This window comes from Canis aureus, chromosome 11 (genome assembly GCF_053574225.1).
Source record: "Canis aureus isolate CA01 chromosome 11, VMU_Caureus_v.1.0, whole genome shotgun sequence".
NCBI classification, from domain to species: domain Eukaryota; kingdom Metazoa; phylum Chordata; class Mammalia; order Carnivora; family Canidae; genus Canis; species Canis aureus.
This window is the reverse complement of record NC_135621.1, coordinates 69,456,096-69,481,680: the sequence shown is the minus strand read 5'-3', so window position 1 is coordinate 69,481,680 and position 25,585 is coordinate 69,456,096. Positions and strand designations below refer to the sequence as shown.

Sequence of the window (25,585 nt, the reverse complement as noted above, 5' to 3'; positions counted from 1 at the left end):
GTAAAAAAATGAGAACAAAAAAAAATAGAGAACAAGTCAAATTTCCACCAACTGATGAATGTGATATTTATATTCAGTGGAATATTATCCAGCCATAAAAAGGAATGAAGTACTGATTTATGCTATTACATGGATGAGCCTTGAAAACATGCTAAGTAAAAGGAGGCAGCACAAAAGGTGACATATTATATGATTCTATCCATATTAAGTCTCCCAAATAGGCAAATCCCTAGAGTATAGAGATTCTTTATGGAATGATAAAAATATCCTGGAATTCAATAGTGATGAGGGTTGTACGACTTGCGTGAATATAGTAAAAAGCACCGAATTCACATGGTATGTGAATCATATCTCACAAAAAGCAAAACAACAAAGTGAAAGCCTATGAAGCAATTAACTGGGTGAGGATGTGTCTATGGGAAATAGGAGTTTACACAGGAGCAAGCTTCTATGTCCTAAAGAGGCTAGAAAGGTGAAAGGTTGAGAGAGCTTTGGCTGCAGCAGGTTGCATATTGAGGAAAATGGAGAATTAGTTTGGAAATAGAGTTGTAGTTAGGTCACGTGGGGGCCTTAAGACTCATTCATAAAAATTTTATAAAGGGTTGCACATGGAGAAACAAGGAATCATTGCAGGTTCACTAAGTTGAAAGTAGAAGAAAGAGAAGCTTCAAAATGTCAGAGATGGAAATAGTAGAATTAAAAGGCCAAAGCAACAAAACCTCCTTAAATGGAACAAGACCAATTTAAATAAATTAGATATATTCTACAATTTTATACATATATGTATAAATAATATATAATATATACATATTATATATTATATATACATATATACATATTATTATATGGGATCACATATAACAATATGTTTGTGTGCTAAATTCAGGCACATTACCTCTTTTGTTTGACTTACAAACATAAACTGTGTTCTTCTGCTTGTTTAAGAGCTATCAAAAATTTTTTATTTATTTTTTATTTTTTAAAAAATTTTAAATTACAGATGTTAAAGCTCACTGCAAAAAATGATGAAATAAAATCCTTCAGTTTATTGATTTTTATCATATTTAATGTTTGCTATGACAATCTGGTGTATCTGTGTAATGAATGAAATGACTCTTACTATTAATATGCAACACCATGTTTCCCATTAAATATTACCCGTTAAATATTACAAAAGGAAGATTTTATCTTGTTTATTAGGTGCCCTCTTGAGAGTCAACACAAAATTATTGCAGGTGTAGGTAGGCCTGCTGATTGAAATCTCTGATAGGGCAAAGTACTTTCGAATCCATTTCAGTTTTCTGGGGTGACTAGAATCTATGGGCAGAACCAAACTTGTAATCTTGAATTTGTGACCAAGAATGTAGGACCTAATCCTTTAGTGTTTTCGACCGGAATGAAATAGGCAAAATCTTGGGTTGGAGTTTAGTGCCATGGGTCTGTAGCTATAAATGATCTTCCTTGTTTTGGCAGACTTGTCTATTTTGAGTGATTTTTAATAGCCATCCACCGTCAAACTCAACAGAGCATGTAGAACTATCTACAGAGAGGGTGTGATTATCGATACTCAGGTGTCCCATAAGTCATTTAGACGCTGGCTTGATTAGTAGGCATGAATAAACTATGAATAAAAGGGTGTGGGTATCCTTACTCATCGACTTTTATGTATTTATTTGCCAAAGTTTTGGCATAATTTAGACATTAGGGAGGAAATAATAAAGTCTTTGCAACAGATACAGATTTCTCAGAGTGATTCATCGTAGAGTGGAGTTGCCATACTTTTAAGTAAGTTGTGGCATATAAAATTCCCAGTAACTTTCCACCTATTCTTTGCTCACTAAAGGAACACTTAAAAAACTTGCGTCAGTTGTAGAGTACCATTTGAGGCATGTTGTAAAAGACACAGCCCTGGTCCCAGCATTTTGGGGAAAAAAAGGAAGAATTTTGTACATCATGAAGAGATCAGAGCAAAGATGTCATTGGTGTTGGGAGCACATATATTTTCTGCATTTTTAACATTTTGGGTACCTTCAAAGTTTCCTATAATGAATACTTATGACTCTGATAATCAGAACAACAGAACTACAGCAGGAATAACAAGACATTAAAAAGAACTGTCCCTGAGAGCAGAGATAAAAGAATAGGGCAAGGCCTCAGGGGAAGTTTGAAGGACGATGGCAGACAGGGTTGGAAGGAAGGTTTTTATATCTGACAGGAGGAATGAGGAAAGACTATATGGGAAGAAATTGGGGGCGATCCTCATGATAAGCAAATACCAGTTGCTCACTCATGGCCCTGGTGTTGCCTGACCTTGCTTCTCTGACATGTCCTCTAGTTGTCCGAAGTCTGTCTCTCCTTTCTCCTTCTTGCTGATTCCAGAAGCTTCTACGGTGCCTACCCTCAAATCTTCAAATGCTTTCCTTTTGTCTGATGAATGAACTTTAATCTCCTCACTCTGCCATCGAAGACCTCTGGTCATCTGACTCCAATTGTACCGCCCAATTTTAATGCTCATTAGATGCCTCCATTAACCTCCTTGTCACATAGGCCCACTCGGCACTCTCTGATGACCCTTTATCATTTGCCCTCCCAGCTCTAGTTTTTGAGACTTTGTTCCTCGCTTCTTGACTAAAACTCCTATATTGCTCAAAGCTCAGTTCAGGAGTTCAATTCACAATGCTTCCACACAGGCATTCAACTTACGATATCTTCGGCCTTACTTTGGCACACATTGCACAGGCGTTTGACTTGAAATATCACTAAACATTTGTGTTACTATCTCTCTCCCCACCCCCGGCCCCAAGTGCACGTACAAATGTGTTGTCTCTTCAGTGAGATTTCAAATTTCTTTTCTTTTCTTTTTTTTTTTTTTTTTTTTGAGATTTCAAATTTCTTGAGGGTGAGAGCCACTTACCGTTTTTCTCCCAGTAACGGTAAAATTACACTACCTAATTGGTACTCGATAATAGTAACTGCAAATACTTACGTGGCACTTGCTATAGACCAGGTGCTGCCCTAAGTACTTTATATGTTTAATTTATTTATTGCCAACGATATTCTGACATAGTAGAAACTATCATTATCCCTCTTTGGCAGACAAGAACACAAAGGTACTAGATTTGTACTGTCTGATGGTTTTATTCTTCAATCATGGGAGTCACATTTAAAGTGATCAATAGTCACACACTGCTAGGGGCTAATGTATTGGACAGCACAGATTATAGAGCATTTTAGTCATCGCAGTAAGTTCTGTTGGCTAGTGGTGGCCTATGTGGTTAAATGACTTCTCCAAGATCACACAGCTAGTTGGTGTCAGCAGCAGAAGTATGAACTCACTCCCCTGGTTCCAAGTTCACTTGCTACAAAGAATGAACCTAAGGCGCAGGTACACCAGCAGATATGCACACATACACGCACAGATGCAAAACACATGCTAACTGAAGGCTGAGGAACAAAACCACTTGAATAAGATAAACATGAAAGTAGATTTTTCACTGTCAGATGGAGGAACAGTAAAGGGACAACTCTTTTATCCAGTCTCGTGCCACCTATTGTAGGCAGCAATTCAAGAGGATCTAAAGAAAGGTCCTCAGCCAGGTAGGTATACACAGATATGCAAGGCCAGGTGGGTGCCAGTGCTCACTCATCACACCCACAAACGCATAACTTTTGATTTATCCAGAATAGAGGTCCTCAACCTTGGGTTGAACTTCTGGAGACTGTGAAACATCCACTAAAACATTAAAGTTTGGTAAAACTGTGTCTGCGCACTCTTTCCTTTGGGGCAAATCTGTAACTTTTATCAGATCCTCAAAGAGGTGTGTGTCCCCCCCCCAAATTTAAGAATCGTTGCTCTAGAATAATAAATCAATTATGACATTAGTCTGAAATGCGATCATTATATGTCATAGGTTATATATAAACTTGATTATTACTTTGAAAACTTGAGTTATTAAAGAACTCTCACTCATTTTTGATGGTTATGTAAATTGGTACCAACCTGTCAGAGACCAATATGATAGAGTCTCTCAAAGTTTAAGAATATGTTCTTTGAATTAGCAATTTCCCTTAGGAGTATCTGTCCCACAGAGATATGTGTATGTGCACAATAACATATGTAGATAGCCCACTGTAACCTTGTTTATAAAAGTAAAAAAAGACAGGAAATAACCTGAATATTCATGAACAGAATGATTAATGAGGGAAGGGAAGAAATAGCAATATTTGGAATACTATGCAACAGCCGAAAGGTGTATCTATTATACCACATGTAAAGATATTTAAACATAGTGTTTAATTAAAAGGAAAACGTAAAAATGTACAGTTTTAAAAAGCTAAAAGGTTATGTGTACTTGTAAATGTGTAGAAAGAAGCTTGGCATCCCAGTCTAAATCCTTAAGGTCAGAAGTCACTCCCAGGGGCGATCCTGGGAGCTGCTTCATTCATTCTTCTACTGGTCGTGTTTTTATAACCAAAATGCATTTATCTACTGCTTATGTAGTTAAAAAAAAAACCAAACAATGCAAACAAAATTTGTATCGGACTGTAATATAGCTCTTCAATTACCAGGAAAATCGATCTTTCTTTTGTGCAGCTCAGATTTTCCATATTTCTAGATAGTTAAGAGTCATATACAATTTTTTGCATCAAACCACTAAGTGTGTGTGTCTAGCAGGGTCCTTTTCCTAAGGCGGTGCTTTGACCGGGATGCAGCTTTCGATGATTATCTGTGGATCTGCAGTCTCCAGGCTGGGCTCTAACTATCCCCCGTGCTAATATGATGATGCCCGTGGTGGCGGCGGTGACAGTGATGATGATCTGACAACGACCAAACTATTTCAGATACTGGTCTAAATGCTTTTGAGCTGGTAACTCACGCGACTGTCACGAGCACGGCGTGGAGTGGACCCCCCCGTCGCCCTCATGCTGTAAATGAGGAGCCTGGAGCACAGGGAGGTGAGGGCCTGGCCCACGGTGGGCTCCGAGCGCCGAGCTGGGACGCATGCTGCTCTGTGGTGCCGAGGTCCACGTGTCTCACCGTGATGATCCTCAGGCTCAACCCACTCTCCAGCCTCGCTTTTCCTCACCTCCCATCTTTCTACCTCCCCCACACGCTGTGACCCAGTCCCTGCACTCAGGGGCATTTGCCAGGAGCCCCTGTGTTTCGGAGGAACGTAGCCTTTTACCTAATCCTGGGAAACACGGTTGAGAGGAGCCTGGAACCCAGTGCACCTGCAGCTTGGCTCTCGGACTGCCTCCTTTCTCCTGATGTCCACATCCTTTCCAGGCTTGGATCAAATGCTGTCTCTTCATGGAAGAATTTTCTTTCTCAGCCGGAATTCCTTCCTCCTGCACTGCTCCCCAAACCCCTGTTTGTCACTTCTTTTACACCACATTCATCACATTTGGTCTTTTATAAGCCTTATTACTCTTTATGTCTTCTTTACCCCACTAGACTCTTAGGTTTCTTTCCTTTTTTTTTTTTTTTTTTTAAGATTTTATTTATTTGACACAGAGAGAGAGAAAGCGAGAGAGAGAGAGCAGGAGGAGCAGCAGGCAAAGGGAGAGAGGGAAGCAGACTCACCACCAACCACGGAGCCTGGTGTGGGGCTGATCCCAAGACCCTGAGATCATGGCCTGAGCTAAAGGCAGTTGCTTAACCAATTGAGCCACCCAGGTGGCCCTAGACTCTTAGGTTTCTGAAGGCAAGGGTCGGCTCTTGCTCATCTTCTACAGTGTACAGTTTTAGTAACATCTTCTTGAATTTACTTGGATTTGTGAGATTGTCAAGAAGCATACTTAGTGTTTGTGTCATTAGAGTCAGACCATTAACTCAGAAGCTTTTATTTTATTTTAATTTTATATTAATTAATTAATTAATTAATTTTGAGAGAGAGGGAGAGAGCATGGGGAAAGGTGCTGAGGCAGAGGGAGAAGCAGGCTTCTCCAGCAGGGAGCCCAGTGCGGGGTTGGATCCCAGGATCTGGAGATCATGACCTGGGCTGAAGGCAGTCACTTAACTGAGCCACCCAGGCGCCCCACGTAGAAGCTTTTTGAGCAGAGTTTTATGTGCGTATACAGGAACTTAGAATTCCCATTTTAGCAAACGAAGGTATTCAAAAATTATCAACAGAACTAAGGGTTTCATGTATAACATGTTTGACTAATAAAACTTAATAATAATGCTAATAGTATTGGTAACAATAGATGAGGTTTATTTAGCACTTACAGTGTAGCAGTACTTTAACTATTTCACTTGATATTTAAACAAATGTTTAAGGTTGGCACTATTAAATCTCTCTCTCTCTCTCTCTTTTTTTTCATAGAAAAAACTCAGGCGTACATAGGTTAAAATATGTTGTGCAGGCTCAAAGAGATAGTCAGAGTCTGAGTCTGAGGTAGGACTTGAAGTCCACTGAGCCTGATTTCAGCCTCCTTGTTCCTTTTTTTTTTTTTTTTTTAGCCTCCTTGTTCCTAATGCTAACTTCCAGTAGTGTGCACTGAAGCATGGCGGAGGGAGCTGCATTTTGTCGTGGGATCAACGCTGGGCTGGATCTCAGATAACAAGTCTTCCAGTCCTGATTCTTCAATTAATTATGCAAACTCTGGGTTGTCCATCAACATTTTTAGATCTCATTTTCCCAACGTGCTGAGGTGGGTTGGGGTAGTGGATCAATAAGTATCCAAGGTCCTCTCCAATTCTAGTCTCTGATTCTCCAAAAGGAGCCAGCCTCTTTGACGTTTACCGAGTGTTACATATGGCACGTGTCAACAGCTGTGAAAATTTTATTTAATCCACTGTGTTTATTTTCTTCAACATAAAGGTGAAATATTTTTACATTTTCCCAATGCATTTCTCAGTAATAACATAGCCAGTAAAAATATTTTTGTTCGTGTAGAGCAGTGCTATTATATCTTAGCCAAAGAAAAAGCACACTATTATAAACTGGTGGGGGAAAAAAGCCTCATTTGTTATCAAGAAGAAGCAGAAATATAGCAATTATTATACTGCCCTTTCCCTAATTTGACTTAAATTAGTGACTTTAAGTTATCAGAGGTTATGAAATATACCATATGTGCACATAGGAGACAAAAATATTGCTTGCTAGTACCTACGTTTATGACATTAATCTATCTCTCAATGATCTAATATAAAATAAACCATTTGAAAGCAATTTCATTGAAATACTTTCAGAAATGTTGAAATGAAAATATTAATCTTTTGGAAGTGTCATGTTGGATTTTTTTTTTTTTTTTAAATCTCAGGAAGATGGGTTAGGGAGTGCCGAGCATAAAGAAACAGCCAAGAAGATGCAAAACCAAGAGGTAAAGATGCCAGCAGGTAACCAAGAGTGCCACTTCCTCCTTACCTTCCTTCTTTCCTTCCTTCTTCTCTTCTTCCTCTTTCCCTTCCTTCCTCCCACAAATCTTATGGTGAACCCACGTTGAATAAAATACTGTCAGGCAAAGACATACAGATGTAAAACAAAGCAAAGCCTTGTCCCATGGAGCCTGGGTACTAGGGATTGTCCATAGAAGTGGGCTGGGCTCCTTGCGGGGGGAGGGGGTCCAAGTGCGATGATAGACTGAAGGGTCCTTACTTCATCTACTCATGGATACGCATTTTAGGCTGGTGCCTATTCAACATGTCCTTTTAAGTTGCTTTTTTCTGCCTCTTGTGCAGCTACACTCCTACATGTTAGCATACTTTCTTAGCCTACTTTCTCCTTAACCAAAGGTAAGTAAGTAATAGGAAAACTAATTTTAGTCTTTTAGGAATATTGAAATATGTTCAGTATATGTAATTAAAGTCATTCCAGAAAAATATAATTGGGGCTGGGAGTTGAATGCATTTTTCTACCTCTGATACACAGGTGTATTTCGTACCTACTAATGAGTTTCTTTGCAATAGGAACCGAGGACAGCTCTACCTTAAAATATGATTAAAATTCTTCAATAACTTATCACATCACCTAAAATTAAGTCCAATCTGCTGTTTAAGGTCCCGGATGATCTAGGCCATCTCTACCTCTTTTTTTTTTTTTTTTAAGATTTTATTTATTTATTCATGAGAGACAGAGAGAGGCAGAGACACAGGCAGAGGGAGAAGCAGGTTCCCTGCGGGGATCCCAATGTGGGACTCGATCCCAGGACCCCAGGATCACTCCCTGAGCCGATGGCAAACGGTCAACCACTGAGCCACCCAGGCATCCCTGAACCATCTCTGCTTCTGTTTCATCTTGTCTCCTTTCTGTACCTTCAAAATGCCACGGCCTTTTCCAGTGTTATCATCCCGAACTGCAGCATCGATTCCCTTTGTTGCCGTCATTTACAGTCTCTATCTTCTTTGTTTTTGCTTACTTGTTTATTATTTATCTTCTCCCCAAAGTGTGAGCTCCATGAGGGACTTTGTCTCTTGCATTTGCTGCTATAGCCACAGGGCCTAGCATAGGTATCTGGTACATATTTGCTGCATACATGAATGAATGAAGAAATGAATTTAAAACTGAGAGAAAGACACAATGATCAGTATTCTGTAAGATGGAATAAAGTGTTAAGGGTATCAATCTGAGGTGACACAGCTTGGGTTCAAATCCCAGTTTTATCATTTTTAAACTATGTGACCTTGAGAAAAATCATTGAAGCTATCTGTGCCCCAGTTTCTAAAGAATGAAGATAATAATGGTAACTACCTCAAGGTTTATTGTGATCATTAAACGAAGTAACACATAAAAAGCACTTGGACCAGTAAATGCTAAAGAATGGTCAGGAAGTTTCACATTCTCGAATTTCAGAAATGCTTATCAACCACTAGAATTCGAATGCCAGTGAAAGCTTGGAGGTGGGATGTCCTGTGGCTCTGTGCTTGGAACCCGAGGGCTGGTAGCCCTTGCTAGGAGCTGGGAGGACCAGAGTACTCCCTTCCATATAGCTGGTCTCGGACATCCCATACGCACATGGCCCCATCTGGCTTTACTGATAGAAACACTAGAAGGCCATTCACACACACATGCAGTGCAGGGCTGGGTATCACTGACAGTATTTCACTAACAGTTCAGAGGAAAACAGTGGTGATATAACTCAGCTACTGCCTGCCCAACTGCCAGCTTCCAGAGCATCAGGGGCTTGCCAGGCAGAAATGACAAGACATTGACATTTTTTAGACTCTACACTGGAATTTGATTAGGAATCAAGGTTTGTAACAGGCTGAAAGTGATTCATCAGTTCATTTTTGCAGATAAACGAGCAGTCTCTTGTTTCCTTGGAAACTTGGACCTGAGCATATGTAGCTCAGAATGTGCACCCTCATGTTTTCAATTGAGCAGATACAGGATGGGTTTCTCCCAAGAGATTCAATATGTTGCCTTAAACAGAAGAAGCTAAAATAGAAGAGAATTGCCATATTAAAATTGGATACTACAGACATGGCTAGATTTCTCAAAACACAGTAATTCTGAATAAAAGAGACAGACACTCATAATCTAGCCTTGCTGGGTTAGCAATTTGCATAATTTATTTTTCTGAATTGGAAAGGTGAGTGTTACTTCTTGAAATATTCCTTTGTATGCATTTGGAATGTCTAGTGCTTACACTGCTTACTCTTTGGGGATTGTCATGAGCTAGAATCAAGCTCTAAACCCCTTTTCTGCATAGTGGCATATAGGGAACTACATAGATAAATTCTTGTTCTAGAATATATATGACAAACATGAGGCGACGTTAGCTTCTTTAAAGGAGCCTTAGATCTAGGATGATTTTTAGTTCCTAAGATGCCTCCAGGGCTTCTCCCAGCTTAGAGTGTGGGGAACTTGCACGTTTTCCTGTAGCATGTTTAAAGTGCCTGCTACTTTCGACCAACAATAAGAGCTCCTTTTATGTCAGGTACCATGCTGAACTTTTGTATACCTTCTTTCAAAGTCTCACGTTTTCCTACGTAGCAAACGAGGAGATTGATGTTCAGAAACATTAAAGCAATTTGCCTGTGGCCACACCATTTTTAAGTGGTGAGACCAGAAGTTGAATTCAGGTCTATCTGAATCCCAAACCTATGCCTGTTACTCAGGACCTACTTTATCCATTAGGATAAGGAAGAGTGAAAGGAAGGAGTGTTCTGTTGAATTCATATTCTGGTTAATAAAAAGTTACAAGTATATCATTTATAATTTACTAATAGTTAACATATTAGAATAGGACAAGTTGAGTGGGAAGGAAATAGATAGTGACTCGGTGTGAGGTGAAAAACACTCAGCAAGAGTAAGGATGAGAGATGCCACAAAACAGTATGGGTATCATGTGAAGTTGCAGGCCCCTTCTTGTTGGGTCTATATTTAGAGGCTAAAAGACCACACGTAAAGCATGTAGTAGAAGAGGTTTCTGCTGTTTTGTGAAAGACGATGTTGAAGTTCTCTAACAATTTTAAGACTATGAATCTAGATAACAGAGACCACAGTGAGTGAGATTTAATCTTTGCTGATTCAGAAGGTACTTCAAGGCTTTTCAGTGCTTCAGGGACATCACTGTGACCATCAATTATGAGTCCTGAGATACGAGGAAATATTGGATTTCTGGCTAAAAGAAGGCCAGCTAAGACAAACTTTTTAAAAAAATTTTTGATTCTTTTAAACTATTGCCAGGAACCGAAGTTACCCCTAGATCTGGAGTCTGAAAACTTTTTCTTTAAAGGTCCAGTTACTAAATATTTAAACTTTGTGTACCATATAGTCTCTGTCACAACACTTGACTCCACCATTACAGGATGAAAATGGCTATGGACAGTTTGGAAATGACTGAGCATGGCGTGGCTAAGAATGGTTTTCATTTATAAGAACGTTTGGTGATGTAGCTTTGTAAATTTCCAACCCCTGCTCTAGTTTAACATCCTAAAATTGTCATACATATTTCTTTTTCTAGTGACTATACAAAAAAATCAGACCCAAGGACCTAATCACAATGGTTTAAGATCACCCAAGGGTCTTTTTTTCTCTTCATGTACATCAGATATAATGCATCAAAGATAATACAGCACCAACTGGTTTCCTTGAAAAAGAGAGCCAATAGAATAAGTGTATTTGGAAGTGATGTCCAACATTAAAAAAAAATACTTGGAAAAAAGAAAGGAGTTCTCAGAATAGCATCTGGAACATTAACTAGGACCATCAATTATGCTGAAATAATTGCCAAGGATTTAGTTGACACATAGCCAATGTTCAATATGATGACTGTGGCCAAAAATTATTTGTGAAAGTAACTACAAATGAATTTAGAGGAAATTGTAATTTTTCCCTTTAGTTATTTAAGTGATAAGAAGCCCTTCAGAATAATGACAAATGTTACAAGCTGACTTTGCCCCATGGAAATGATGTTCAAATAATACAGTGCCCGAGCACCTCTGCCTAATTACCTAGGTACTATAATGACAGATAGTTTAGAAATATTGAGGTAGCTATTGATAAAGCACATGGAAAATGTGAATATTCTTCAAATTTCTGACAGCAGAGATGGACACTGTACTCCTGGTTTAAATAAAGAGCTCATGGCTTCTTTCCTGGATTTAGCTCATTTCAGGTCCATTGAACATGCGTTAGAATCAGTAGTGGTGCTATATGTTGGCTAATTGAATTTAAATTTTTAAAAAATCAGTAGTGGTTTTTTAATGGGAATTCATTCTTACCTCTGATTTAGAATATAGTAAACCATTCTTTCGTTTCCTTTTTAAAGATAGCCTGACATAGACTCACGATTTAAAAATACTTAATAGAAGAATGCATGCTTACTACACTCAAGCAATTCTACACAGATGAGATTCTGGGGTAGGGATATCTCTAGAGCTGCTATTTATTATGAAAATCTGGATTAGTCATGTGACCTCTCAGCCTCACTTTCTTCAAGTTTAAAATGAGGTCAGCAATACACAGTTCAAAGTCTTTTGTGGGGATTAAGTGATATAATGCTTGATGAAACATGCTATCCTACAAAATAGATAAAACTATAATTGTTATTAATGTTGTTAAATGGCTTTTAAAAATGGCTATACTAACAATATTTAGGCAAAACAGAAGTTAATTCATTAAAAATTCACTTAGCTCTCTTCTTTCCTTAAAAAAAAAAAAATCCACTTGGAGTAAAAATAATTAATGAAGTAGCCAGGTGTTGGGATAGCCACAATTTTCATATTACTAAGAATCGCACTACATGGAATTTCTCTGACTGTGGCTCCATTTAGAAATCTTAGAGGTTGGCGATTCCTTTCTTGACTGAGTGCATGGAGTCTTTCCTTTTGACATCCTGTCCAGAGGGATTTATTGGCTTAGTCTTTGACTATTCATTTCTGTGGCTACTTTGAAAAATGTACACTTCCAGCTAGTTAAGTTCATGATTCCACTTGTGTAAAATTCCAAATGAGAAAAAAGCCAAGTTAATAGACTTGGATTGGTGAAGCCCTGAATAATCCCCTTATTTTTTTCTGTTATTCTTTCAAGTAGGACAAATCTGGAGTTACTCAAGTCATAATGTTTTACCTGAAGGCTTGCTATTTAGTTGGCTAAATATTTAGTTTTATTTAGCAAAGTAGTAAAAGAAATATATATGTATAATTGCATATAAGAATCATATATGATAATACATGCTACTATACAGGAATCAAGTGGCTTATCCTAATCTGAAAGAAAAACTCCAATAAATTCAATTAAATGCGAATTCCTCCACAAATTTTCTTCCCTTTACAGTCTGTCTCTGGACTACCCACAGATCTTTGGTTCATCTTCCTAGTTAGGTTCAACTCTTCAACTAAAGATTCATAGATCCTGCAGTTTATTCTATAATGAGTTATAATTTCTCCTGTTGTTATCTTTACATTAGAAGCAGAGCTAATGCTTATTGATCACTTGGTCCATGTGAGATAGTGTGTTAAGTATTTTTCTTTATTTTTTTCACCTTTAAAACAATACTCAAAAAAAAAATAAAACAATACTCAAAAAAGTAAATATTTTTATTATTAAAGAGAAAGAAAATGAATATTAGGGAGTAAAATTGATTAAGGACATACATTTAATGAATGGTATAGCCAGTATTCAAATCTCAGGCAATTTGATAAGAAACCTTGAATTGCAATCTATCTCTCATACTCTGTTGCTTGAACTTGTGAATTTAGAAATTATGGATGAGAATATCTTGATATATATTTTTATATATTATATATAAATATTTTATGTATGTATCATATAATATATGCAATATATATTGCATATTATTTGTTGTGTGTCTATGCCATTTGGTATATATGTATTGATGTAATATATGCCTCTGTATGTATGGTGTGCATACATGCATACATATATATTTCATGTATCCATAAATAAAATAGCCCAGCTCATTGCAACTGCAGCATACAATTTACATGGTCACTTACATGTTTTTTGCATTTCTACAAAGGAATTTGCAATGGAAGCCATTAAATAGGATGCAATTTGTAAGCCTTTCATTAAATAATGATTCTCAGCTGGATTTCTGAGAAGGGAATATTAATGCAACCATATGTAACTAGCATTGCAAGAAATTAGCGTTGCTGATTTAGTCTTGAATCAATCATTTTAAGCTATGCATTAGACTCTTTGCTGATACATTTCTGTCTCAGACAACTTAGCACAAATTGTGGGCTGAATACAGTCATGTTCAGAGTATGATTTTTGTGAAATACCACTAGCATTTAAGTTTCTTGGGTTTGGTAGGGAATGATCAAATCCATATGCTAAAAGTCAAAATGCTGCCACTCAGGGTCCAGTGGCTAATTACTAATCTCTAGCATGTATTTTTTGGGCATGAGATTAGGCAGTGAGTCAAGGTTCTGATGCCAACCCAAAGCTAGATTTCTGAATGTAGAAGCTGGAATGAATTTGGATGTGGGTGTGGCTGCTGTGTATTAAAATCTCTAAAGCCCTAATAGTCTGATTACCAAGGTTTGAAAATGCTTTGAGGCATTTTGGAGTTTTCCTGGAAACTGTCTTATTGGGACAGTTGTACGGAATTTTCTCCACGTGTGAAGCAATGGAGTATGTTATTGTCCATGCCTATTTTTTGGTCACAAGAAGCTGTTTTAATAGCAAAGATTAAGTCACCACACAATGATGATCAGAGTTTTAGCTAAGAGAGATCATGAGAGAAGAGGAAGAAGAATTCTACAAAGAACTAGATGAGACATGTCTTCTGGGGGAGAAAACGGTCTAAGAAGCCTTCGGTTGGTAAGGCATGCAGATTTGTTGCCACTCCAGCGTGTGCACTGCTCCCTTTAGACAGAACTCTATGGAACCTACACCATGGCTGTATTTGATTGTCATTTGTTTTAACTTCCTTTCATTCTGTAATAGTCCCTTCCTCTACTCTTACTTTGAATAATTGGTTATTTTTCTTCTGAGGAATGACTTTAGTTTATTGCTTTCTCATGGTGTCATTTAACTGGTTTTTCTTTCTCCTGTATACTAGTGAGATCTACACATTTGATTAGATTATGGCTCAAATTTTTGGCCAAGAAGAATTCATAGGTGTTGCTGTGTCTTTCCTATTGCATCATATTCATAAACATATATCTGGTTAATCAGTCGCTGAATGGCTTCCTTGGGTGGCATCCTCCTGATACATCCATTTATAAAATTTCCCATAAACCTTTCACATAATGATTTTGGCGGCTGTGAATGAAGGCTGCCTTGATCTCTTATTTCATTAGGTAGTACTAAAGTGTTTTAGAATGAAGTCTACTCCAGCTAAAAGGAGAAGGTGAGATTGGTCACACCTCCAAAGACATAAGACAGGGACAATGCAACAGTACAGAGCAACTGAACAATATGATTCAATTGGATGAGCTTGTAAGATATAGTCAACATTCTCAAGTAAATTTCATAGGCATATTTGCCAGTGTTAAGCAATAAGAAAATCTCCAGGCTGGTACAGTGGCCAAAGCCGCAACACCGAATAACTCAATCAAAATAAAGGCTTAAGAACAGAATGGTCTTAATCGTTATGCTCCTTGGTGTATCTTCTAGTGGTATCCAGGTGGTCTCAGTCTCCTTCAAGCCTCAAGGAAGATTACAAGGTGACAGTCATATCTCTTTTTATGAATGTTGTACACGTAATTCTTCCAAGCTGAATATTTAGTCAATACCAAACAAATTGTAGAGGCCACATCGTCTTGCTGTTTCTTAGTGTATTTATCCCATAGTAGCAGCCACCAATATAGGTGATTTTGAACATCTTCAAAAGGAAACAACTACCACCAAAAAAATTTAAAAAAGCAAAACATGTTTAGGATCTTTTTCTTTTATTCATACCTCTCTGCCTTTCCCAACTGATATTTCATATTTCTACCATAGAAAATAGAAAGTGATTTGAGTAACTATTTTCTCAATTATACCAAGGATGGTTCATAACCTACTCTGTGTCATAGGAGAGGGTAAGTCATTACTTAAAGTGAAGGCCTAAAGGCATTAGGCCTTTATTCTCTTGTGGGACTCAGATGGAGAAAGGCTGCTAGACTGTAAATACTTAAGCATCTTTGTTAGCCTGAAAGATCCTTGAAAACATTTCTTGTTCATCTTTGTCTTCACCATGTTGCCTAGCTCAGCACCTTGCCCATAGCAAGTAATCAAATAACATTTGACATTCATTAAATAAGTGTTTGATTAAGCCTAGATCCATGGCCTTGGTTGTCATAGTCCACAAAACTTGCTCTTTTGCAAGAATCATAAAAATAGTGCCAACATTTCTTATTGCTGTACGTTCCAAACATTTCTACATCCCTTTCCTCTTTTATTTCTTTTATAGAGCTTATTGTCTAACAGACTCTATATTTTTACTAATTTTTAAATTTCCCTCCAGTAGAATAAATATTTTTTTCTGTTTTGTTCACTGTTTTTCTCCCATAGCGTCTAGACTAAATACCTGGCACATAATAACAGATATTTAAGGAACAAAAGAATGTTCAGAGTATTCATTCTTTAAAATGTGCGAGTGGCATGTTTTCTGCCCATTTCTTAAACTCCATGTTTGTGAATATTGCCCAAATATTCTCAAGTTCTTTTGTCTTTATCTTTAATGCTAAATAAAACAACTCAAACCTAGTTCCCATGTAATGATTTATAGGCAACCCTATCCCTGAATTATTTTGCTGATTCCTGGTAGATGCCTAGATGTCCCATTGTCTATCCCTTCTCATCTTGGGTCTAACCCAAAACTGCTCTGTTATTGCCACTTACTCTCCAGGTGGTGCTTGTGGAGACTATGGCTTTTTCTTCTCTCGACGCCTCTTTGAGTACAAACAGCAACCTTACTTCTATTCCCCTGATTTCCATAAAAGTTGCATTAGGTTGCTATGGTTAAGCACCTCTGCTGAGGGTTTAGGGAAATCATGAAAACCACTCAGCATAGACAACTCTGGAACAAACACTGCAGGTTATAAGTTTGTTGGTCAGAGTGTGTCATGGGTGGTCACCTGTTTGCCATTTCTTTCCTTAGACCCAGGTCTTCTGTTGTGTTTGCGGGCCCCTTGCCCTCACCTGTGTCAGAGTCTCCTTCCCCCCTTTCTCTCTTTTCTGGTCTATACACTTAGCTCTTCTCAAAGACCTCAACTACATTTGGGATTTTTTTTCCCTCATATTGCTGGTTACTTTCCATTGCTGGTGGCTTTCCTTCTAGGCCTGGCTTTAAGATTTGCCTTTGGAAACTAGTAGCACCCATTAAGGAGTTTCCTCAAAAGAAAACATCATTCCCCCATTCTGCTGCTACTTTTAGAGTGTGACACAATGTCCTTGTTTTACCCTTGTTCTCCTCTGGAGAGTAGAACTCAAGACAGACTTCTTTCTAAAGAAGTGGTCCTAGGGACCAAGAAATGGGATTTGAAGAGTGAAATATTCAAGGGCGCAATACTGAGCAGACCACCAATGTGGTTAACGTGCTCGATCCTACTGGTACTGGCTGAGGAGCTGTGCAAACTTGTTTCAGAATGGTCTCAAAGAACAGAAGGGAAAGCCTTTAGCCACTCCTGACACTTCTGGGCACGTAATGGGTATCTGCATGTGTGACTGGATATCGCATGGTCTGAGGACACCTAGGGCATATGCCATATGACTGAGGGAGGCACTGCAGGCTATCCTTACGCAAGACTGGCTGCCAACATTGTGGTTGGTATATATGCTTTTTTCAGGCTGAAGGCATGGAAGGTGGTGCCCCACATCGTTAAATATAAAATTTAATACTGGGCAGGAACTCAGAATTCCTACACCATTACCGACTGCATTGAACTTGGACAAATTCCTTTACTTCTCTGAGCTTACATTTTCTCAAAATAAATAATACCTATCTCAGAGGATTATTGAAGTTTGGAGAAAATGTAACTAAAACACAAAACAGTGAAATCAAGCAGATAATATGGATCCCAAATAGAGTATTATTTTAATATATAAACAATATTAAAATCTGGCTGTTGAGTGACTACCTGAATCAACATCAAGAAATAATAAACTATTTCTGTAGTAATGGGCAATCAGATTTCCTTGGAAGGGGATGCTGCTCCTTATTGTGGGAGGGAGGTTCCAACATTTGCATTTTTTTTTCATCCAGAGGATTATGTGAAGGGTAGATGCCCTACTCCTGGAGGACTCTGAAACCATGGGAGCAGATGCACTGCAAACATGGTGTATTTGGCATATTTGAGCATCCTTGATGTGCAGTAACCCCCTGCAATGTTAGTGCCATAACAGATAGGCATGCTTTGGGCTGTAATTGAAGGAAGGCTGAGTGTAAGTGTGGTAATGATCCTTCCGAAAGGAGAAACTCTATCCTGTAAAGCCAACTGCCACTCAAAGCTGGAGGCTTTTCCACTTGAGAGTAACCTGGTTGGTACACTTTCTCATGGGTACTTATGAAAAGGTTAGCAGTTGATGCAAGGTTTTGTTGTTTTTTTAAGATTTTATTTATTTATTTGAGAGAGCATGAGAGAGAATTTGCACAAGTCAGAGAGAGGAGCAGAGGTAGAGGGAGAAGCAGACTCCCTGCTGATCAGGGAGCCCGATGTGGGACTCCATCCCAGGGCCCTGGGATCATGACCTGAGCCGAAGGCAGATGCTTAACCGAGTGATCCACCGAGGCGCCCTGAAGCAAGGTTTTTAACCAAAGTTTCAAATTGAATATTGAAGAGATGATTTACTGATCTTTCCAGGAAGTAACACATTAAACAGTACCATCACTGAAGTTTGTCTAGACACATCTAGAAACAAAGTCCATCAAGATATACTCAGGCAAATCTAGATTTGTTCCTCAAAATATTATCATGGGGCATAAACCGAGCTGCCAGGTCAAGGTGAGGCACGTCCACCAAATGCTGCAAAAAGTTTTCTCTTGTCAGAAGTTCCAGGGAAGTAACAAAAGGATAAAAAAGTACCCATATTCTCTAAGAATGATTGTGTATTTAAAATACTAGAAATTGGTTTTGTTGCAGTTACTGAAAACACCAGTAATTCAGACTCCCATAGCCTATGATAAAAAAAAAAATCAACTTTTGTAAACATATTTCGGCTTGTCTGAAGTACATCCTTTACAAAACAGGACAGTTGACATCGTTGTCAATTACTGGTCACGGCAAGATGCCTGTGACCGCTTCTGTCAATAAGTGAAAACACTGTGTTAAAAGTCAGTTTTTTGGTGATTCTGGAACCAACTGAGTTATTCGGGATTTGCCTGGGATTAGTTTACGTCATTTCTATAATTCTTTATTTTTCTGTGATTCTTGATTTTCTATTTAAGGAAGCCTGTGTCAAATGAGTTGACACACAACACTATTTATAAAATATTTATCCTTTTTTGTAAGTTCTTTCATATTTGTTAATCTCATGTTTACATATTACCAGGATGGTGTTTCAATTTGAAATGTCTCTGTGTGTGTATGTGTGTGTGTGTGTGCACCTATGTCCATGTGTATACTCCCGTGATTGAACATATAAAAACCTCATGAGATCATTGCATCTACAAGGTGTTATCTCAGCAGAATCTGAAAAACTCCCTTTCTACCCTCAGTGCTCTTCTTGAACCACTCATTCCCAGAATTCCATTTTTTTTGTGTGTGGATTCATTGCTTTGGCTCAAGCGTTACTCCTTTGCAATTCCTCTAAGAGAGGTGATACCTAAAGTCATATCAGGCATTGAATATCTATGAGCCAGTTTGTCAGAAATGTTTAGTTTGAAGGAGGTGAGTAGCTTGTGAGGGCACTGGGCACCCAGAAGGCAGGAAGGAGTGGAGTTACCATCAAAGAATGGAAGAAGTAATAAAAGACAGAGAGGAGGGCCTAGAAGAATCTATGACCTATCGTGTTCACCACCCACTACATAACTCTAATGGGATGCAAATTAGAAACTATCAAACTGATGAAACTTTCATTTTTTCTCACATAAATGATGTCCTATCTTCCACAGCTACTCTTTTCTCATAGCCATCGAAAAACCATGAAGGCAAATATTACTCTTAGAGGATGACAAGATAGAATAGGAAGAAATCCCATGGCCTGCATGAAAGGGGAAATGAAGGGAAGCCCTCCTGGTTCTCAGGGGCTGTGAAGAGAAGATCGGTGGTAGGTTGGGGCTGGTCTTCTGAGTCTCCTCAATGAGGGTGAGGCAGAGTGTCAGGCAAAGCATGGTTGACCTATTAGCATGAGAGGCTAAGTATCCTTAGAACATCGAATGAAATATGTTAGAATCAGCCAACACCCACCAAGTACCAAATGAGACCCTGCAGCAGACAACAGTCCAAGAGCCATATGGAGATCCACCATGAGGCACTACGCTCCAACACTAATTAGGGAAAGGAATGAGTAGGGGAAGAGACAGCTTTTACAGGAGGCTGAAGTATTCAAATGAGAAGAACGTGGGTGGGGCACTGGAGGAATTTGGAGGCAGTTGAAGAAAATAAAGATGTTACGATTTTCAGCACATCTGAGCTGTGTGGATAATTTTATGACAACAACAAATTTCAAGGAAAATATGTACCTTTGGAGATCTTGTCCATGTCATTGTCTAGGTATTCTGATAGGAAAAATTCTGACGTGTCTTTATTCCAGGAGAAAATTCTAATGCTTTCCTCATTTTCTTAAAGGAAAGAAATGATAAACCAACCTTATGTGATCTGTTTCTGTCCTTAACACAACTTATAATTTTGTGAGATTAGATGAGAGGCTCCTGTTTATGATGAGTATATGGAAGCTTTGGTGGCTATTTTCTGTAGGCAGATCCAAATTGTTAAGTTTTATTAAAAATAATATCTGTTAAGAAAATAATGCTAGACGCTTAGGAAATGTACAGTTCTTTGGAATTCTTCATTCCGATTACTAAGCTAGTCTTATGTTTTGGGATCATTGCATAGATTCAAGTCAAAGCAAGATGGTGGCAATTTTCTGAATAGGCCCATTGATGGAGGACGCAGGCTCCTCTATCTTTAATGGCTGTGACTTGGGCATATGGTAATGGGTGGCAATAAAAGTTATTTGAGATGTCACATTATACAAAATAATAATGACTTTTAAAAAAGGTGTGAATTGAAATGAAAAGACTGCAAATCTGAAGTTTCAAGACAAGCTATGCAATATAAATAATCAAAATATCATTTGGCTTCAGTTTGAGTCCTAATTCTAAACAGCTTACACATTTTCAAGTCAGAGTTACAGGAAAAACATTGATAGCTAAATAAACAGAGTGAGTACATGATTAATGTTTAAAATAGTAAACACTTCACATTTGTAGCATTCCTTTAACAGATTGGTCTGGGAGACCTTGTTTTCATTCCTGCTTTGCAATCTGTGTTTTATTTATTTATTCTCTTTATGTTGAATTCCTCTCTTTTAATTTACCTTTCATCTTAATTTACTCTAGGGGGCAAAGTGAAAATGTCTAAAATAAGTGAAAAATCTAAAACAATTAGAAAATTTAAGACTGAGCTATAATCAACTCTAAGAACATTATTGCCTTTTTCAGCAGGATGAATTGTAGGCAATAAAAAGATACCATTAGTAGCTATTTTCTTTAGACTTTTAAAGACTCATAAAGCTTCATTTTATATTTCTAACAAAGAAATAAAATCATTCAAGAAAATTTTGAGGCTATGAAGAGATAGAGTCTTTTTGCTTATTTGTGCTTATTATCTTAGGAGGTATATGTAAATATAAGGAGAGTGAGGGTCTCCGACGGGGATTTCCCCTCACAGATCCCTGGGCCAAGTTGTACACACACTATGAGATACTGAGTATCAACCAAAATTCAACCACTCGCCCTTTAGGAAAAAGATTAAGACATATGTGATTCCTGTGGTTTTTGTACCTCAAAAAAAGAGATGGCCTAGAAATTATCCAGAGATAATGCTTGAATCAGATTGGATTTAAAATCTGCTCTACTGATTTACTTTTTGGATGGAGAGGGGAAAAGGTCCTGTGCAAAAATCCTTAGTGGCCATGATTGGGTTGATAAATGCTGAGCATGTGGGTACATTTTTTAAAAATTTAAATTCAACTAATTAACTTATAGCATATTATTAGATTCAGAGATAGAGGTCAGTGATCCATCAGTCCTACATAACACCCAGTGCCCATTACATCATGTGCTCTCCTTAATGCCCAACACCCTGTTACCCCATCCCGCCTCCAGCAACCTTCAGTTTGTTTCCTATGGTTAAGAGTCTTCCTCTCTGATTTCATCTCGTTTTATTTTTTCCCCTCTCTTCCTCTGTGCTGCTCTGTTTTGTTTCTTGAATTCCACATATGGGTGAAATCATATGATAATTGTCTGTCTCTGATTGGCTTAGTTTGCTTAGCATAATATCCTCTAGTTCCATCCACGTTGTTGCAAATCAGAATATTTCATTCTTCTTGATGGCTGAGTGATATTCATTGTACATATATACACCACATCTTCTTTATCCATTCATCTGTCAATGGACACCTGCGCTCCTTTCATAGTTCGGCTTTGTGGACATTACTGCTATAAACATTAGGGTACAGTTTGGATCAGTACATTTGCTTTTTTGGAGTATATGCCTGGTAGTTCAATTACTGGGTCATAGGGTAGCTCTATTTTTAACTTTTTGAGGAGCCTCCATACTTTTGCCAGAGTGGTGGCTACACCAGTTTACATTCCCATCAACAATATAAGAGGGCCCCCCTTTCTCTGCATCCTCGAACATTTGTTGTTTCCTAACTTGATAATTTTAGTCATTCTGACCAGTGTGAGGTAGTATACCATTGTGGTTTTGATCTGTATTTCCCTGATGCCAAGTGATGTGGAGCATTTTTTTATGTGCGTGTTGGCCATCTGTATGTCTTCTTCAGGGAAATGTTGGTTCATGTGTTCTGTCCATTTCTTGACTGGATTATTTGTTCTTTGGGTGTTGAATTTGATAAGTTCTTTATAGATTCTGGATACTAGCCCTTTATGTGGGTACATTTTAAAAAATGTTAGCCACTGCTTCCCAATGGGAGAAATACAGAGATACGTGATCCTGACAATTTGTTAGTAATATGACCCATGTCCTGGTTACTCAAAGTAATTTTCATAAGTAGAAATTCTGATCCCTTACAGAGTCAAGATAGGCCTACAACACAAATATAGACAACTCTGTCCTCTCAATGAGACAATTATATCCAACGTAAGGGTGGTCTAGGTATACATACTCTGCGCATCTTCCTTTGCTCAGTGGTATGTCTTCCTAGGGTACTACCAATGTACTGTTAGGTTGCTCATCTTCCTCGTAGGTCGAAGGCTTACCTTTGGGAGATAGTTTTGAAAATATCTGCTCATCATCCAGCATTTTATCATTTTCCTATGGGTTGTCTTTATGTCTGTATAAGTAAAATCAAGTTTAATTCTTTGAAATCAACAGCCCATAAAAAAACATGTCCACATGATCACAGGCAGAGTTCCCCTGAGTCTGCCAAAGTCCAGCAAGAGCAGTACTCACAAAGGAACATTTGGGTCTCAGGCTATTCTCTTTGGTGGGGAATCCTTATTTTACAGCTAGAGGGTGCTTTAGAAATAATCACATTAGAAATTATCAAGAAGATAAATGGACCGCTTGTGTGTTGGGATGTCGTGTCACTGCTTTCAGTCCCCTAAGGTTGTGGTTGTCCTTTCATGCTGCCACATTCAAAGAAACCTAGGTTTGGGCATTAAGCATAACCTGTAATGGAGATTAACAAATTTTGCCCTTATCATCTGAAGGATATTATGCTTGATATTGTGTTTAGACAACTTGAAAAGCTACTTGTATGTGGATCCTAAAATGTAGCACTTGGGCAAAGTAGATATTTGTAGAATGGGCCTGAAAGGCGTGTCATACCCTCCCTCCTTCTCACCCTCTCATGAGCATTTATTGAGCACCTACTTTAGACACGTATCCTGGGGACTACAAGCATGAATAATTCCTTGAGGAATTTATAATCTAGGATGAGTGTGGACACGTGAAGACCAAGCTGTGAAGAACAAGGCAGAGTAGAATGAAATAAGGCTTAAAATACCGAGGTAAACAATGGGTTATAGACATGCTGCAGTAGGACTAATCTTGTAGGAAAAATTCTTCTAGAAGATACATTTCAAAAGATACATATGTAGAATTTCAGTAGACATAAAAAGAGGAAGAGGTATGTAAGTCAAGTTGAGGAAATGATGCACAGTTGAAATGTAGAGAGGGAACAAAACAATAACAGAAGACTGACCTGAAATGTGATTAGAGATCAGTGTGTTGAGGAATAGAAAAACTTATTTAACAAACACTTTTCTAGTGCTGATGATCTGTCAGGCGTTCATAACAACTTCATGATGTCTGTGCTAACACTATCCTAAATGAGAAACCTGAGGCTCAGAGAGCTTAACTAATTACAGCCAGCAAGCACCAGAGCTGGATTCACACCCAGGCTCTCTTGCACCAGTGTCTATACTCTTCGTGGTGAAATACGAGTCTTGGAACTTTGTACCATATTTTTTATTGAACAAAGAGTCTTTGGCAGTTTTTGAAAGGGTTAATGATCTAATATACGTGGTGGGAGATCATTCTAGTAACAGAATGATGGTTATATTAGAAATTAGTCATGCTGGCACAGAGATCTTAAGCAGAAGAGAGTTTATATTTGTCAAAGTCTATTAAATTCAAGGCAATGTACTAGGCTTATTTCATGTGTGCACTGAGTTTCCCTGGTTTCCACCTTGGGTGGAAAGAAGTCACATTAAATTCTACTTCTGCTAACTCTTAGCCCTAACTGCTGTCTCAGGACCTCATTCCTTCCCCTTTCCCACTGCTTCAGTCTTCAGGCACTTGGGAAGCTATTAAGGGGTCTTGTACATGTGCTTTGGAACGAAGCAGTCGTCTACTAGTCCAGCATTGTCCAACTGAACTCTTGATTTTAATTGATTTTTATTTAAATTACCACACATGGCTAGTGGTATTATGTTGGACAGCACAGCATGAGTTGGTGTTTCCTGGGCACTTCTACTGGTTACCACTTCTCCCATGAGTATTTTGGGGGTGAATGCTCTTTCTCTGAACATGGCAGCTGCCTCTGTTGGGAACCTCCCATTCTCTGGTACCACTGCTTCTTCTAGGGACTGCTGCCAACTCTGAGCAGAATCCACTACTTCCACCAGGTATGGCCATGCTACTGACATCTCTCTGCAGTTGTGCCCTTGGAGTGAGGAAGGCAAATCCCCGAAGAGTATATATATTGTGCCCCAGTATATTGTAGAAATTTTAGAGGAACAGCCATGTCTCAATTTTTACTTTCAGTTATTTACAGCTTCCACACAAGTGCATAGAATGACAAATACCAGTTCGTTAACTTTACTTCTCTCAATCAACTTCGAGGTTGGTTTTCAGTTTGCCTTCTTGCCAGATCCCCTTCTCTTTGGGATGAGTTTTCTTTCAAAGAGCTCTACAGTACATAAGACACCTAAATTTGAGCAAGTTCAAAACTTTGACAAATTAAAATACCAGTTTAGGTACAGATAAGGTGGTGTGATAAACCCAAGTTACCTCATTTAACCCTTACAGCAAAAATGCCTCCCTTAGGTGACAGAAGAAAAAAATGAGACCCTGAGAGTTTAAATTTGTCAGAGGTCCCCCAGCTTTATATATGGTTGAACAAGATTCAAATTTAGGTCTGAGGTCGTGATTCACATCAAATCCAGTGTCTTCCCATATACAACAAGCTGCCCTTCTATTAAGGGCCTATTGCACAAAGAGAAGAGAATTTATATTTACATGAGAAGTTCATGCATATAATATACTGACTTGAAATTTAAGTACATTGAAATTTTTTTATTTTTTAAATTAAAAAAAAGATTTTATGTATTTATTCATGAGAGACACAGAGAGAGAGAGGCAGAGACACAGGCAGAGGGAGCAGCAGGCTCCATGCAAGGAGCCCGATGTGGGACTTGATCCCAGGATCACGCCCTGAGCCGAAGGCAGACACTTAACCGCTGAGCCACCTGGGCATCCCAGAAACATTTTTTAAAAGAACATATATTTAAGAATGACCAGTGAATCTCAAACAGTGGGTTAGTGCATAAT

At 38.4% G+C, this 25,585-nt stretch overlaps 1 long non-coding RNA gene across 5 annotated transcripts in view; it reads left to right on the top strand.

The window, feature by feature from the left end:
* The window catches only part of LOC144324308 (uncharacterized), a 253,334-nt gene that overhangs the window by 79,500 nt on the left and 148,249 nt on the right, over nt 1-25,585 (top strand). For all 5 annotated transcript variants that reach the window (XR_013389841.1, XR_013389839.1, XR_013389843.1 and 2 more), the window contains exon 5: nt 7,267-7,342. This is a non-coding gene — a long non-coding RNA (uncharacterized LOC144324308). The remainder of the gene's footprint in view (nt 1-7,266; nt 7,343-25,585) is intronic.